The sequence below is a fragment of the Gracilinanus agilis genome, chromosome 2 (genome assembly GCF_016433145.1).
Source record: "Gracilinanus agilis isolate LMUSP501 chromosome 2, AgileGrace, whole genome shotgun sequence".
Taxonomy (NCBI): Eukaryota; Metazoa; Chordata; class Mammalia; order Didelphimorphia; family Didelphidae; genus Gracilinanus; species Gracilinanus agilis.
Window position 1 is genome coordinate 116,227,174 of NC_058131.1, and position 17,087 is coordinate 116,244,260.

Here is a 17,087-nt window from a genome sequence, read left to right on the forward strand (position 1 = left end):
GAGCAGCTATATATATATATATATATATATATATACACATATTCCTCAGATATTGCTATATGTTGAAGTCGATATCATGGAAAGAAATCAAACCAACCTCTTATATCATCATTAGAGACAAAACAGGAGATTATCGGAGTGGCTGGTCTGATCCAGGATGGGACTTTTTATATTTTCTGTGTACAAGTGCCCCCTTTCTACAGCTTCCTGGACATAATAATGCTTACAAAATAGTGACCAGGGCTGAACACAAAACCCATTCACTTGGTTTTTGACACGACCCTTTAATGTAAATATTAAATAAAAAATGTGTTACCTGTTCTGGGAAGTCTTCTCCTAGTTCTCCTTTAAAAAGAAAAGATATTGGAATTTAATGTAATTCTGCAACATTGTAATGGAATGCATAAAAATCTTTTAGGTTATTAGCATAAATCTCAATTTCTTTATTGTAAAACATATTAATTCTTTAAAATAATTGCAGTCTGAATAAATTGAAATGCCAAACAGTGTTAGAGAAAGTTATATGGAAGGCATGATATAACAGATGAAATTTTATCAACATATGATAACATTTGACAAATTTCTACCCCTTAGATTGTTGTGTGTGTTGTGGCTGACACCTCTCACTGGTCAGAACATCAGCAGATTATGCTTATCTTGAAGTTTCTGTTTCCAAGATAATGATATAGAATATAAAAAGAAAAATGGATCTTTAACCAAACCCTTGGGGTGGGTGCTGTTATAATTTGAATTTTACAGATGAAGAAACTGAGGTTAAGAAAGGCTAACCAACTTTCCAAAGTCACGCAGTTAGTGAGTGTCTACAGCAAGATTTGAACCTAAGTCTTTCTGATTCCAAGTCTAGAACTCTATCCACTGCCACCCCCTAGCTGCACTATATTGTGTCAATTAATAATTGGCAAATCTTAAAATCATACTTAATATTGGCACATTTCTCAACGTAGTGGCTTTTTGCCCAGCATCAATTTAAAAGGGTTTAAAAATAAATATCTTTATTAAGAGCTATTGGGAAATCACATCCATGACTATGAAGCCTGTCAACTTGACCTATTTTGCTTATGTTAACTCTTGCTTCCCTATTAATTGTTAGAGTTTATTAAAATATTTTTTAAATATTCTAAACCATTATCTTGGAAACAGAAATATCAAGTCTGGAAATCTTGATATGATTTTTAAGTCTGCATGTGAGACACTGTAAAGAGAGACTAATTTAGGGCAGTATTTTGCTCTATTAAATCAAATGCTGTTTTATAGTTATCGTACAATAAGCATGATGGGATTTTGTATCCTCTACCTATTTCACTAAATTGTGTAATGAATAAAGATGTATTTTTCTGTGGAATGTCTTTTCATGAAGCCTCGATTTTCCCTTCTAATTCCTTCAATGATGATATATATTATTTCCATAAAATTTCCTATGTACGGGAAGGTAGATGTATGAATGAATTTTGATGAATATTGATATTTTTCTCTTGGTTACTTGTGTGTATGTGTGTGTGACAATATGAAGATCTGAGGTTTTCCATGCCTTTAGTTTCAATCAATTAGTCAATCAGCAACATGCCCGTGTCTTCTCTATCCTTAAAACAGCTGTCGCTTCAACCATCATCCATCCTTAGTAATTATCCTACATCCTTCCCCCCCTTTTGTGGATAAATTCCTTGAGAAAGCCATCAACAATAGATGCTTCATTTTCTTTTAATACTCTTCTTAACTCTCTATAGTTTGGCTTCTGATCATATCATTTAACTGAAACTGCTTTTTCCAAAGTAACTAATGATCTCTCAATTGCCAAATTGAATGGCCTTTTCTCAGTCTTCATCCTTTTTCAACTTTCTTCAGTATTAGACACTGTCAATCATCCTCTTCTCCTTGACATTCTCTTTACTTTAGGTTTCTGTGAATCTGCTCACTCATGGTTCTCTTCTACTTGTCTGCTTGATTCTTCTCTCTTTCCTTTGATGGATCTTCATCTGTATCATGCCTATTAACCATATCCCACATGGGTCTATCCTGATTCCTCTTCTCCTATATTATTTCATGTGATCTAATTCACTCCCATGGTTTCAATGATTATTGCTATATGGAAGACAGTTTTTTCCTAACCTCTAATGCTGTATCCCCAACTGTCCATTAGACAACTTAAACTAGGTGCCCTTTAGACATCTTAAACTAAACTGAACTCATCATCTTCCGCCCCATCCCCAACTCTCCCTTCTTAACTTCTCTGTTATTGTTAAGGATATCACCATCATCCCAGTGACTCAGACTCCCAACCTATGTGTTATCCTCAACTCTTCACTCTTTCACATACTTTTATTTAATCAGTTGTCTAGTTATCATTTTTATCTTTATAACATCTCTTATATATGTACCTTCTCTCCTCTGACACTGCAACCATTTTGTACTGGCCCTCATCACCTCATGCTTGGATTATCACTCTAGTCTACTGGTTGGGCTTCTTGCTTCAAGTCTCTCCCCTCTCCAAGCCTTTGCACTTCACTGTCAAAATGATCTTTCTAGAATGCAGATCTGATTTCTCCTACTCCCATTTAACTTGGCTCCTTCCCACCTTTTCAGTATCTGTTATCTAGAGACCTTGATCTCCTTGTTTCTCAAACACAATGTTCCATCTCCTGACTCCAGGCATTTTCACTAGCTGTCCTCCATGCCTGGAACTCTCTCTCTCTCTCTCTTCATCTCTGCCTCCTGGTTTTCTTTAGCTAAAGTCCCGCCTTTTTCAAGAAGCCTTTCCAGGCCTACAACTTCTCTCCTTATCTCTAGATTCACATTTGAATGTCCTACTTTTGTCACAAATTCAATTTGTTCATATTCAAAGAATATGAACTTTCAAAGTCTATTTCTCTTCCCTATTTCTTTTTTTATGTCAGTGCTTTAACATTTATCCAAACTTAAAAAGCTGAATTCTTTGCTCTCTTCTTCTCTTTCCTTCCACTATTCTCTATTCCTCATCTAATTAGCTGCCAAATCCTATGATTTTACTTCTGCAATATTTATCACATCCATCCTTGTCTTTCCTTTCTCATTTCTATCACAGTATCCCAGAACCCCTCCAGAAAGTCTCTGAGACTACCCTTCACTTATATCAGTGGTTCCCAATCTTTTTTGGCCTACCACCCCCTTTCCAGAAAAAAATATTACTTAGCGTCCCCTGGAAATTATGAAACTATTTATTGAACTCAGAATAGAATGTAATACAAAAAAAGTGTGGCCATCATGGCCTCCCTGGATTGCTGCAGCACCCACCAGCGGGTGGTGGCGCCCATTTTGGGAATCACTGATTTATATTGCATGTAGCTTGCAATTGCATGTAGCAAAAAAAAAAAAACCTCTGTGCCTCGTCTATCCTGTTTACCTATGTATATAGTGCCCCAAAGTGGAAGGTCGCCTTGTTTTTTTCTATATTCATTTCAATAATGTTTATTGAAGATTTATTTATTAAAGATTATATGCTGTACAAATTACTGACCTATGTGCTAGGGGAGATACAATGACTAAGATGACACCATCTCATCCCTTAAGGAGCTTATAAACTAAGAGAGGAGGTAAGCCACACATGCAAATAACTATAATATAAAATAGATTATATGCATGGCTAGAGGTAGCACAGTGGGTAGAATGTCAGGAAGACCTGAGTCCAAACCTGGCCTCAGGCACTTATTTTACTGTCTGTGTAACCCTTGGCAAATCACTTAATCTCTGTTTCAGTTTCCTTATCCATAAAATGTGGATTAATGCATTGTTACATCCCAGAGTTATTGTTGTATCAAATGAGACAACAATTGCAAATTGCAAAATTAGCACAGGGCCTGGCATATAGTAAGTGCTATATAAATGTTAACTATTATTATGATATCCATTAAGGTCCCATGACTAATTAAAAAAAATTTTTTTTGACCATAGCAAATCATCAAACAGTGGAAAGACTGTGACCTGAATTAAGGATTTACAACAGTGCTGAAATAAGGTCTTTTTTGAAATACCAGAGTATGATAAAGGTATCCATTTGGAAGGATTACAAAATTATTCTCATTTTTATTGTTATTCCCAACTTCTCTCTTGACTCACATTAATTTCTGCCCACTAAATTTCTCTATCTCAATGTCCTACTTGTATTATAAATTCAATGTGTCCAAAACTGAATTATGACCTTTCACTTAAAGACTGCTCTCTTCCCTTCTTTCCTTTTTTATGTCATTATTCAAATTTGAAAATTTGAATTCTTTGATTTCTTTTCCTTCCTTCCATTTTTCCCTACCTCACCCATCTGATTGCATTTGATTCTGCAATATCAATCACATCTATCCTTACCTTTCCATTTCCACTTCTACTATAGTATCCCAGGACCTCCTTACTTTTCACCTGGTCTATTGCTATGGCTCCAGGACTAATTTCCTAATTCCTATTCTCTTTCTGGTGTAATCTAGCCTGTAATGCTGGGCTAAATGACCTCTAAGGTTTCTTCTAGTTCTAAATCTATGATGAAGTATTAGCTCTAGCATATAGTAATTTAGCAAAATATATAAACATGATCCTTTTACAGTTTGGTATGATCAGAGCTCTTCTTCCTATCTGATCCCTTTGATGTCAAACCTTCAGTGGCTTCCTATTCCCTAGCAAATCCAAGTTCAATCTCCTTAGTTTTTTTATTCAAGGTTCTCTGTATTCTAACCCCAACCTGCCTTTTCAGCTTTATTTTTTACTATTCCCACATTCAAGCTAAATTGGAATTCCTTATAGTACTCCCCCAAGATAGTTTGTTATTTTCAGCATTTTGGGCTTTCCTCATGCGATTCCTATCATTCAGAATATCCCCCTCACCCCAAATACTGATTGTTGAAATCCTGTCCATACTTCGTGGCCAAATTTAGCTTTGTTGCATCCTCCTCTATGATGCTTTCTGATTCCTCCTCAGCTTAACATTAAAAAAATTATTTGTTTGATATATTAAAACACCCAGTTAATTCTCTTTGTTCCTCCCCTCCTTTTTTGAGAAGGCTTCATTTGATAAAAAGATACATGTATATATAAAGCTATGTTTTGCTAGAAAGTAAGACATAGTTCCTCTTAGCTCTTGGAGCTTTTATCAGCTTCACGGTACTTACATATTATCTTGATTTCTAGTTATATAAGTATTTATTTGCTTCTCTTATCTATTATAAACCCCCTCGAGGATATCACCTTCATATTATGCACAACGTCTAGTATAGTTCCCTTTATATGGGAGACATTCAAATACTTATTGATTAAATTACTATGCAATCTTTTTTTTCTAGTAAAGTTGGTTTTATAGTATCACAACCCTTTCTGCCTCTATGCCGTAGTTTTCCTTGTCTGAAATGTTCTCTCCTTTCTCTTCAAACCTAGCTCATTCTCCATCTTCTTGATGAAACCTATCCTATTCCACTACTCAGTCTCCCTCTTACCACATAATTATATGTGCTATACAATTAGCATTTAATTGTAGATTGATTTATTTTAGTATGTACTTTTTGGGGCTATTTTCTCTAACTAGATTATAAATTCCTTGAGAATACGAACAGTGACTTTATGCTTCTCTATATGCCCCATAATGCTTGCCAATGCCTGGAATACAATAAGAGCGCTTATTCATTCTCTCTCTCTCTCTCTCTCTCTCTCTCTCTCTCTCTCTCTCTCTCCACACATATAATACATATATTTGTATGTATATATCTATATCTATATCTCTGATAGCTACTATATTTAAGCATTTCACATTGCATGAATCATTAATGGTCTCATTGTATATCAATTTTATAACAATTGCATATAATTATATAACGATTCAGAATTTACTTTTCCTTCTTTAAAAGGAAAGTTTCTTCGTGTGGTGTATTTAACTCCTACACAGATTATCCTTACCTTCTGAATTCCAGGCTGAAGTCTTTTCCATCAAAGGAGAGGTACAGATGTCCTTCTCAAGTTTACTCTCGTTATTAGGTGCTGGTCTGTTGTATTTAGGTCTTGTGGTAGGAGAAAAACAGAGATGGAGACATTAAGGTGAGCATACATTTTTAACCTCTCTTCAAGTATTGAGTAAGATGATAATGCTTTTTAAACAATTGTGGTACTTTTAATGTAATGTCTTCTTTTTTCATGAAAGATCTTTCCATTATAATTACTTACAGTTAATGGTTTTTTTTTAGTCAAAACTAGTATGAAATCCTTGTCCTTTACTTCATTAAGACTTTTATTTAACTGGGCATTCTGAATACTAACTAGATTTAATTTACGTAAAGGGAATATTTTGCATAGAATTGGTTCTTGGGAATAGTCTTCATTCAGATAGCAAAGGATCAAGGAAACAATGTGAATATCAGTATTTTCCACAGTTAAGATGGGACAATACAATTATATGTTTTCTCCTTATTCTTTCACTTAAATGTTCACAGTCCATAGTTGAGGAGGTTGTATTTGAAGCATTTTTTAAAACTTTATTACTCTGAAATCTCTCTTTTAGATCAATGGTTATGCATGATTACTTGAAGAGAATTATAATTGTGTCTGAAACAGTATATATAGAAATATTTGCATTTAATTTTTGATAATTGGCATAATGTTTTTTTCAGGTTATAAGTTTACCTTTACTTTCCTAATCTTTCTCTCTTATGGTAAGAGATTATATCATTCCTACCTTTAATAAACACTTAGTGTGTCTAGTATATATAAAAACACTGTGGTAGGAATTGATGGAAAATATAAAAGAGAACGAAAACATAATCCTTGCCCTCATAAGAGCATCCAGTCTAAATCTAGTAAAGGATATAAGTAATGTACATGAATAACTCTAATATAAGAAAGAAAGCAATAAGTATGTAAAAAAGTACAAAGAAACTTCTGAGAGTTTTAAAGAGAAAGGCATTCTGGCTAAGGGTAGTCAGGGAAGGCTACACAGCAGGGGTGGCATTTGGATCTGGAAGGATGGGCAGGAACATTTAAGTAAGCTGAAATGAGATGGGAGAGATCATAGGCAGTGGGAATACATGAACAAAGGCAGGAGATTTTCCTACTTGTTGATTTACTGGTGTAATGGTAAAATGGTAGTCAGGTAGAAGAGGCACAGTACAAAGAAAGCTTGAAAGAAATTTGGAGTCAGATTTTGCCTCAAAAATGCCTTGAATGTTAAGCTAAAGCAGTGGGGTCTATGAATTTGATTTCTAAATATTTTGACAACTAAACATCAATATAACTGGTTTCCTTTATTATTATGTTTATTTTATGCATTTAAAAACATTATTTTGAGAAGAGGTCCATAGATTTCATCAGATTACCAAAGGGGTCCATGATAAAAGTTAAGAATCTCTTGGTTAAGATGTTTGAACTTGCAATGAAGTTTTTAGGTGGTGTACTCATATTTTTGATGATTAGATCTGGGCGTTGGGAAGATGAATCTAGAAGAAGGATGAATTGCAGAGAAACAAAGTCAGGAAGATATTGATCCAAGTGTTAGTGTAGTAGAGACCGAGGACTAGTATAGATAATATTGGTAATGGGAAAGCAGGGATAGGTGTAAGAAACAGTGCTGATTTAACTTCAGAGAGCTTTTTATGGACTGAATTTTGCATTATTAAAACAGAAAAATGATTTAAACCTTCTACCACTTAAATGGTTGAAGTTTCATGGTATCTTTGTGTTCTGAACTACATTTATTGAATACTTATATAAATTTTCAATATATTAATTCTAGCAGGAAAAAGGTCTTTGCAAATAGAAAGTGGTATATGTTGTAATACAGTGATTTGAAATCAATGGATAATGATTTTGGCTTACTTTTTGATCCTGTGATAAGTAAGCTTTGCAAATGTAACATAAAATTCCAAACAAAAACTGTCTCTGAGAATGTAAAGAAGCTAGAAGGATATCTGGATTTTCCTAGATACTTTGCTTTCTCCTCCCAGCGGAGTGAAGGTTATTTGGGCAGCTGAGAATCCATAAAACAACATTTTTTTCTCATCCGCTTTCCTTGAGCCATATTAAAGCCACAATAAATGCAAGTACTCCTCTGCTTTAAGCTTTATTGGCTCAGTAAAAGAAACCAAGAAACTTCATTGGAGACCAGATTAGGCTGAAAAGAGAGATTCTTATTTGCTCTTTAGCCCCATTATCTGTCCAGTAGTATCTTGATCAGCTTTCTCACACGTAGCTGCGGATTCAGTGGAGAACTCTAAACTGCTTTTTTGGCAGCCAAATTGCCAAAACCCTTCTATTTTCATGTTCTAAAAGAGCTTACTTTGTCCATCCTCTTTGAATGTGTCTTTAAAATCGGCCAGTGCTGGGAGGATTTTAGACATATCCCAAGGTTTACAAAAAGATGTTGCTGCTTAGCTTATAGTTTTATAGTCAACAAACATAAAAAGCCCAGTGGGGATAAAAGGAACTTAACCAGTTCTGTCTAATACATACAAATCTACCTAAGAGCTCAATGAACTGGAAGTACTCAATGTAATTCTACGGTTATTTCAGTTTAAGATGTAGAAAAGGGCTTTCTGCACATATGCCACACATTCTCTTCTTATGCCAAGTTACCACAAATTAAAAGACTGAGATGTGTAAACAAGGTCAGCCTGGGCTGGGCCAACTTGGAATGGGATAATTGTCAGCTTTTTCTGTCAGCAGTGACAGTTTGTTTTGAGTCAACATTAATGAACTATAGGTTATAACATATTTTTAAAAGATCAATTGCCAGGCGCTTTGTTTACAAAGTTTCCCTGTTTTGCAAGGGCTGAAAATTTCCACCTGTGAGGTTCTTAAGTACACGGAGAGTCTAATTAGTATTTCTTTTTGCTATCGACAATGGTGGAATGCAATTTCAGAAGCATCTTTTCCAGTTTGAAGGTAAATAATTAGATAAGAATCAAATACAAAATCAAAATTGTTTTAAACCAGTGTAAATAAGTATGTTGCTATTTCATTTGATGCTGAATTTGGCCTTACTAAGCAGTAGGACACAAACCAATAGGACACTTATTCTAGGACACGTGGTTGCCAATATGGTGGTGTGATCCACCAAGATCAAAAGGCTGGGAATGAATAGAGTTGAGCTGCATTCTTGGCTCTACCACACACTGGCTCACTGATGCCAGGCAAATTGTTGAGTTTTTTCCTTTGTCTATAAGAGATTTGGACTCGATGTTCTCTAAGATTTCCTTCTATTAAAATTTCATGAATACTTATAGAAATACAGAACCCTAATTTCAAGGATCATTTGGTCCAGTTCCCTCATTCTAGAGATGAGAAAATGAATGCATTTTTGCATAGTAGTAGGAGAGCATGCATGATAGAAAAAGATGAACTTGTTCCATGTTAAGGACAGATGGACAGCCTGAGTGTTCCACTGTTATCCTCAAAATGCCAGGTGGAATTGAGGGAGGCTTCCAGCAATTTGGATGGATTCCATGTGGCTTACTAATGGGAAGATGGACCAGAATCATATAGGATAGATAGGAAGGTATGAACGGGTTGTGACCTGTATCACTAGAGGGTACATCCAAATTAATAGGTGTATTGATTCATTTGAGCATCTGAGAGCACACTCAAATCACTGAGAACAGTTGGAGCAAGGCATTATTCCTCATTTTTTAATACTCTCCATTTCTTACCCTGTGGTTTTGTTCCCCCTTTAATCCTGCTTCTTTGTATAGGCTTTTCTCTGACCTGCTTGTTTTATTTTCAAGAGAAAATGAAATCAGATAAAAACACTTTTACTTTTTCCTTTTTAATCAACAAAATAAATTTAAATATGGTTTTGAGTTAATATTAGCTTCAGGTCTAATTTACGTAAAAGATTTGTTGGTTTTTTTTTTTAAATCAGTTGCTTAGTCAAAAATATAGTCTTTGCTTCAGCCTAAATTTCCAGATTTTTTTAGTAACTATGGCGTCATTTCAACATCCTTACAGACTTGTCCCACCTAATACTGAGGAGGTTCTGTAAAATCACTACTCCTTTACTGGAATAGAGTTATCAATGAGAGATCCATTCTTGGGCAGCCAACATTCAGACTTTAGAAACTTAAAATCAGTCTTTGTAGAGATCTGAAAATACAGTGAGGAATAGAAGGTGGCATGGTATACATGCTTAGGCTAGTTTGGGTTGATACGATAAAGGCCTGAGGTGTGGAGACCTGGCACACTCCTGGCATTTGTGGCTGGTGGGCTCCACTCAGTGAAGGAGAACCCGTAGCTTGGCTGGAATGGAAAGGTCAAAGTCCTGGAGAGCAAATTGAAATTGACCAGCAGGGGGCACCTGGCTTTTGGAGGAGAAAGGTGGATTGAACCTTCCTGAGGCATTGGAAAAAATATTCACAGAGAATGACTAAGGCAAGGGAAGCATCCAGTGACATCCTGAAAGAAAAATGAGAAGAGGGGGCAATCCTTTTCTTCACAAGAATCCCATAAACTCTTATTTAAGGTCTAGCTAGAAATGACACCTCTCCAATTAATTTGGACATTATCTGTCTTCCTAGCTATCAATTATGCACACCTTGGGGTAGGAGGGTGGGGTGGTAGTAGTGGCAATCCTCTGAGGAAAAAGAACATTGGAAAAGTGGTAAGTTTTGGTACAAATCATTGATTAAAGCTGGAGCCTCAGAGTTCAGGGACCAAATCCAACCTTCTCTCCTTTGAAAGCACTTAACTGGATATTGGACAGTTACTTTGAATTTGTAAGAGTTCATCTGGGACTAAGGGAAAAAGATGCAATGAACTTCATTTAGAACTGAACTATAAGGACCAAAGACTCTCTAGATCAGGGTTCTTAACATTTTTTTTTGTGCTGTAGACCCCTTTGGTGCCAGTCTGGTAATTCCTATGGATATTTTCTAGGAATAATGTATATAAAACAAAATAAACTATGTTACCAACGAAATGGGTTATATTGAAATCTAGTTATTTTTTTTCTTTAAAAAAAAAAGCAAGTTCATGGACCCCAGGTTAAGAATCTCTGACATAAACTACCACACTAATGCAACTATCAACAATTTAGAAATAGGTTTCGATCAATGACACATGTTAAAACCAGTGGAAATGTGCGTTGGCCATGGGTGGGGGGAGAGCAGGGGGTGAAGGGGAAAGTAGGAGCTTGAATCATGTAACCATGTTAAAAATGAATATTAATAAACGTTTAAAAAAGAATCTCTGACATAGAATTTGGCATTGGGGTTGAACTAGATGGGTCTTGACAAATTGACTAAATTATCTTACAAATTTAGGTTTGAGTTTTCTCTTGTAAAATGAGAGAGCTGGATAAGATGATCTCTAAAGTCTACTGGCTTTGGAGTCAGGAATTTTGTTCAAGTCCTGCCTCTAACATTTGCTGGCTTTGGGTCTGGATTTAGGGAGACCTGAGCTTAAATCTAGCCTCAGATACTTCCTCGCTATGTGATCCTGGGCAAGTCTCTTAACTTCTACCTGCCTTAGTTTCCTCAACTGTAAAATGAGATCATAATAACACCTGCTTTGAAGGGTTGTTGTGAGGATCAAATATTTGTAAATCTCTTAGCATAGTGCTTGGCACATAGTAAATGCAATATAAATGTTAGCTATAATAATAAGCATTATTATTATTATGTACCTTTGAATCTTAAAAGTTGTTTTTTTGTTGTTCAGTCATTTTTTATTCATTTCATTCAAACCCATTTGGAGTTTTCTTGGAAAAAATACTGGAATAGTTTGCCTTTATGATGAGAAAACTGAGACAAACAAGGTAAGTGACTTGCCCAGGGGCACATAGCTAGAGAGTGTCTGAGGCCAGATTTGAACTCATAAAGATGAGTCTTTCTGACTCCAGATCTGGTGCTCTATTCACTGCACCATCCAGCTGCCATTATATTAGTTTAATCAGAAATGATAGAATAATAGGATTCAATATGTATAGTGCTTTCAGGGCTTTACATTTGTTTTATTTGGAGCTCCTTTCCCTCTGCTAGCAAACAAAGCAAGTGTTTTGCAAAGTAAAATTAAGTCCTTATGAGAAAATCCATTTGGTCAAATTTGTACAATTAGTGATGAGAGAGAATTGGGATCTGAAATTCATTTTCCTAATGCCTTGCTCATTGCTTTTGTGTGATAGAGTGGAAAGAGCATCAGGCTTAGGAAGAAGAATCTTCCCAAGACTTCTGGTCTGGATATGTGTTTGCTGTGTGACATGGCAGGTCTTTTTAACTTCTTGAGCCTTAATTTCTCCAGTGTTAAAAGAAAGACAATGCTTGGATTGCCTACTGCACAGGATAACTGCTCTAAATCAAGTAAGTCATGTCTTACCGTTCCCTATTAGAGCCTAACCTTCTCTGGGGTAGGGACAATGCCCCTTTTCATCTTTGTATTTCTAATACCAAAATACTTTGCCCATAAATAAGCAATTAATATTTGCTAGGGGGAAGATCCTTGACATGGAGCATCAGAAGACCCTTGTTTACTCCTGGTTCTATCACTGGATACATTTATGACCTCAATTAGCTGTCCTAATAATAACAGTCCATGATTCATAGCTCTTCCTAATTGATAAAACATTTTAAATATTTTATCTCATTTTTATTTTATGATAATTCTGGGGGGTAGGTAATGGGAATGTTCTTATTCCTATTTTGTAGATGAGCAAACTGAGGCCAGGAGAGGTATATCACAGTCACACAGACAATGAATAGTAGAACTTGATCTTGAACTCGTCTTTTTTTTTAACTTTTTAAAAAACATTTATTAATATTTATTTTTTAGAAAAGTTAACATGGCTACATAATTTATGCTCTTACTTTCCCCTCCACCCCCCAAGCTCCACCCCCATGGCTGATGCATATTTCCACTGGTTTTAACATGTGTCATTGATCAAGACCTATTTCCAAATTGTTGATAGTTGCATTGGTGTGGTGAACTCATTTTTAATACCTGGCACCTTGTTGCCATTGACTTCGTGGACTATAATATGCCAGTGCTGTCCATAGGGTTTTGTTTTTGTTTTTGGCAAAGATACGTGAAGTGGCCTGCTATTTCCTTGGGCAGCTAGGTGGCACAGTCGATAGAGCTGGGTCTGAAATTAGGAAGACTCATCTTTGTTGAGTCCAATGTGTCCCTGGGCAAGTCACTTAATCCTATTTGTCTCACTTTTCTCATTTGTAAAATGAACTGGAGAAGGAGATGGTAAACCACTCTAGTATTTTTGCTAAGAAAACTCTAAACAGGGTCAGGAAGAGTCAGACACAACTGAGATGACTGAAAAAAAAGCAACAATCTCTAGTGGAGTAAGGCACACAAAAGTAAAGTAACTTCAATCAAATGTAATGAACTTCTTTACTAGTAGCAATTCAATGATCCAGGACAATTTGGAGGGACTTATGAGAAAGAATACTATCTACATCCAGAGAAAGAACTGTGGGAGTAGAAACACAGAAGAAAAACATGATCAATCATGTGGCTTGATGAATATGTTATTGGGGATTTTGACTTTAAATGATCATTTTATTGCGAATATTAGTAATATGGAAATAGGTTTTGAACAATGATACATGTATAACCCAGTGGAATTGCTTGTCAGCTCAGGGAGGGGGGAGGAGAGAGGGGAGGGAAAGAACATGAATCATGTAACCATGGAAAAATATTCTCAATCAATTAATTAATTAATGAAAAAAAAGAAGTGAAGTGACTTGCCCAAGGTCATAGCTAGTAAGTGTCTGAGACTAGATTTGAACTCAGATTTTCCGGACTCCAGGCATAGTTGCCTCACTTGGCACATAGTAGGTGCTTAATAAATGTTTATTGCTTGATTGATCTTCTGATTCCACATCTAGTATTCTTTTTCATTAAATCATAAGATCTAGACCACTTAAAACTCTCTGAGACTCTTTCTTTATTTGTAATTACTTATAGCTTTGCAGAATTAGAACAGTTAATAATAGCTTCCTTTAAAATAGCACTTTAAGGTACTTTGCCTAGAAGAATTTCACTTAATCTTCAGAACAACCCTGTGAGGCAAGCATGGTGCTTCTATGACCTCCATTTTTGGATAAGAAAATTGAGTCTCTGAGAGACTAAGTGATTTCTCCATAATGCTAAAGCTACTAAGTATTAGGGACAGAATCTTTTGTGATTCTAGGTCCAAGGCAGGTGATCTGTGCCAAATACTTATTAAAAATTTGTCTTCTGTAAAGCATTGGTAGAGAGATGATAATAATAATACTTATATTACTCATGTCCTAGGGTAGCTGTGATTATGAAATGAGATCATGTTGTGAGCCCAGGCTCTTAGGGCAAGAGGCTATTGATGTCAGGAATTCTACTCAGCCTGAGAAGAGGGAAGCAATAAGTATTTAGGCCTGCTTTGCCCTACCTTGAAGCCTGGCATACATTGGTCCTTAAGAGAATTAAAGTTTAGGGATGTGAGAGAATGAGGAAGCATCGACAGGTAAGGGTTCTAGAGACCTTGTGTCACTTTGGCTATCTTCCTTCCATCATGTTACAGAGTGGCTCTGGTTGTTGTATCTCTAGGTAGGATGGTCAGGAGATAGTGTATGGTTTGTCTGTGTTTTCCTAAGGGGCTTGCAGAGTCCACCATCATGTATTGGTTCCCCAGTGTATCACTTAGGAGACAGTCAGTTCAAACTTATTAAGTGCTTCCTGTGTTAAGTGCTGATATAAAAGTAAGAGAGTCCCTGCCCCACAAGGACCTTGCTATCTAGTGGGGGGCGGGGGGAGACATAGGAAAACAATGATTTATAAATTAGATATATATGGGATAAGATGGAGATTATCTACAAAGGGAAAGACCCTAGTATTACGTGAGATTGGAAAAGGCTTTTTGCAGAAGGCAGAACTTTGGTTGAGAGCTGAAGGAAACCAGAATGCCACGTGTGTCTAAGAGGGAATCTGAAAGGTGACATTTTGTAGATTTGACCTCAGAGCCACGTCTCCTTGTGGAGCTCAATTTCTTGTCCTTAGATAAGGCTAACGTGACAAATTTAGGTCAACTTCTGAAATCAGAATATAACCTGCAATTTTAACCAGTACTCTGTGTTTTAGGCTGTAAGTCCTTAAGAGACTTCCAGGGGTCATCCTGTGAAGCCATGTAACTTGGCACATCTCAAAGGTCTCAAAGAAATCAAGCAATAGCGATTTTAAACAATTTTAATGACTGAATGAAAAATGAAGCATTTAGCTTTGCTAATACTTGATCTTTTCTCTAAATACTTGATCTTTTCTCCAAAAGACACACTAGCTCCCAATTTTGTGTTTGTCTTGTTTTGACAAGCATTTGGCTCTTCTTAGGCTCTTTTAAAAATTATAGTAAATAAATTCTTAAACTACTCACAACGGTTTATATTATAGCTCATAAATATATTGCTACTAGGAGCACACTAATATGACCTTATTTATTTTATGTTATTTGCTACTGAAAAGCGGTGTGATCCTTTAAGGATCTGCGATTTTTGTCTCCAGTGATTTAGATGGCCACTCATCTGTTGATATACGTTCTACATGACTTGCTACTGACTGAAAAAAAATTCAATAGCCAGCAGCCAAGCTTGTGGTGATGAACCTATTAAATAAGTCTGGAGAGACATTAAATAAGAAGACTCGGTGAGGACATGAACGATATTTTCAAACATTTGAAAGGCTGTCATATGGAAGAGGGATTAGACTTGTTCTGTTTGGCCCCAGAGGGCACAACCAGGACCAATGGGTGGAAGATGCAAAGAGGCTCATTTAGACTGGATGTCAGGAAAACCTTTCTAACAATTAGAGGTATCCTAAAGTGGAATGTGTTGCCTGAGGAGGGAGGGAGTTTTCTCTCACCTGAGGTCTTCAAGCAAAGGCTCAAGAAACAACTGGTCGGGCATGTTGTTGGGGAGATCCTTTTTCAGGTGTGGATGAGGGGCTATCAAGGTCCCTTTCTGACTCTGAAATTGGGTAATGCTGTCATCCTTGTACCTCCCATCTCTCAGGGCAGTTGTGAGGCTAAGGCAGATTTCACATGTCGAAAGCCTTGTAACCCTAAACCAATCCATAAATGCAAGCAATTCCTACTTCATATTAAATAGCAAATAGGAGCAGAGAGCTGTGCTGGTCCTCTCACCACCAATAGTCTGTCTGTGGCTGGACCTGAGCTCAAATTTTTAGCTTGGTGGGAACTATGGCAACTTGGTTTCTGTTGATATGGACTCTGACCATGCAGGGCTGACTGCTCGCTGCTGGGAGGCACTGGGGAGGACACTTAGCAGAAAAGCTCACTTAGTGAAATATTGTTAAAATGATTCATGTCCAAGTTCTCTCCCACAGCTGCCGTATCTTAAAGGTTTTTAGGCATAATTTTATTTTGGGGGGAGACCTTGTGTTAGACTGTATGGAGCAAAGAACCCTAATTTGGCTTAGCAGATATGGGGGTGAGGATGATAGTTATGCTGCTTAACTGGGGCTTGAGGCAAATCACTTCACCTCATGAGGTAGAAGAGAGCCTTGGCTGCTTCATCTGTAAAATAATATTGATATTATTTGCACTGTCTTACTACGGTTGTTGTGGGGAAATACCTGTGTCAACTGTAAAGAACTATAGCAATGTGAAGGCTACTGATTTTGTTGAAGAAAGATATGACAGCTAGAGGGTGTAGTGTATCAAGTTCAAATTCTGCCTCTGACAGCTGTGAGAACCTGGGCAAGTGACTTTATCCCTCAGTCTTAGCTTCTTCATTTGTAAAATGGGGATAATGATTATACCTTTTGCCTAGATTGTTGTGAGGATCAGAAGAGACAAAATATATAACGTGCTTTGCAAACCTTTTGATGCTATGTCATTATGAATTATTATTATTATTAAAATATACTATTATTATGTTGGTTACTACCATGTCAAGTTTTCAACTTTTTCTCTCTCTCTCCCCCCTCTCTCTTTCTCTCTCTCTCTCTCCCCTTCTCTTTGCTTCTCTTCTTCCTTTATCTTTTTTCTCTTCCTCCCCCTTTTCCTCCATCTTTTCCTTCTTTCCCTCCCTCTCCTTCTCTTCTTCCTCTTTTCCCTCTCTTCTTTCTTTTGTCCCTTTTTCTGT

The 17,087-nt window shown here is 36.5% G+C and overlaps 1 long non-coding RNA gene across 1 annotated transcript in view; it reads right to left on the bottom strand.

The window, feature by feature from the left end:
* LOC123236879 overlaps window positions 1-6,022 on the bottom strand; it is a 15,549-nt gene extending 9,527 nt beyond the window's left edge. Inside the window, exons 1-2 of the long non-coding RNA XR_006505440.1 lie at window positions 5,926-6,022; window positions 317-345 (exon numbers count right to left, since the gene is read on the bottom strand). This is a non-coding gene — a long non-coding RNA (uncharacterized LOC123236879). The remainder of the gene's footprint in view (window positions 1-316; window positions 346-5,925) is intronic.
* Window positions 6,023-17,087: the final 11,065 nt, after the last annotated feature.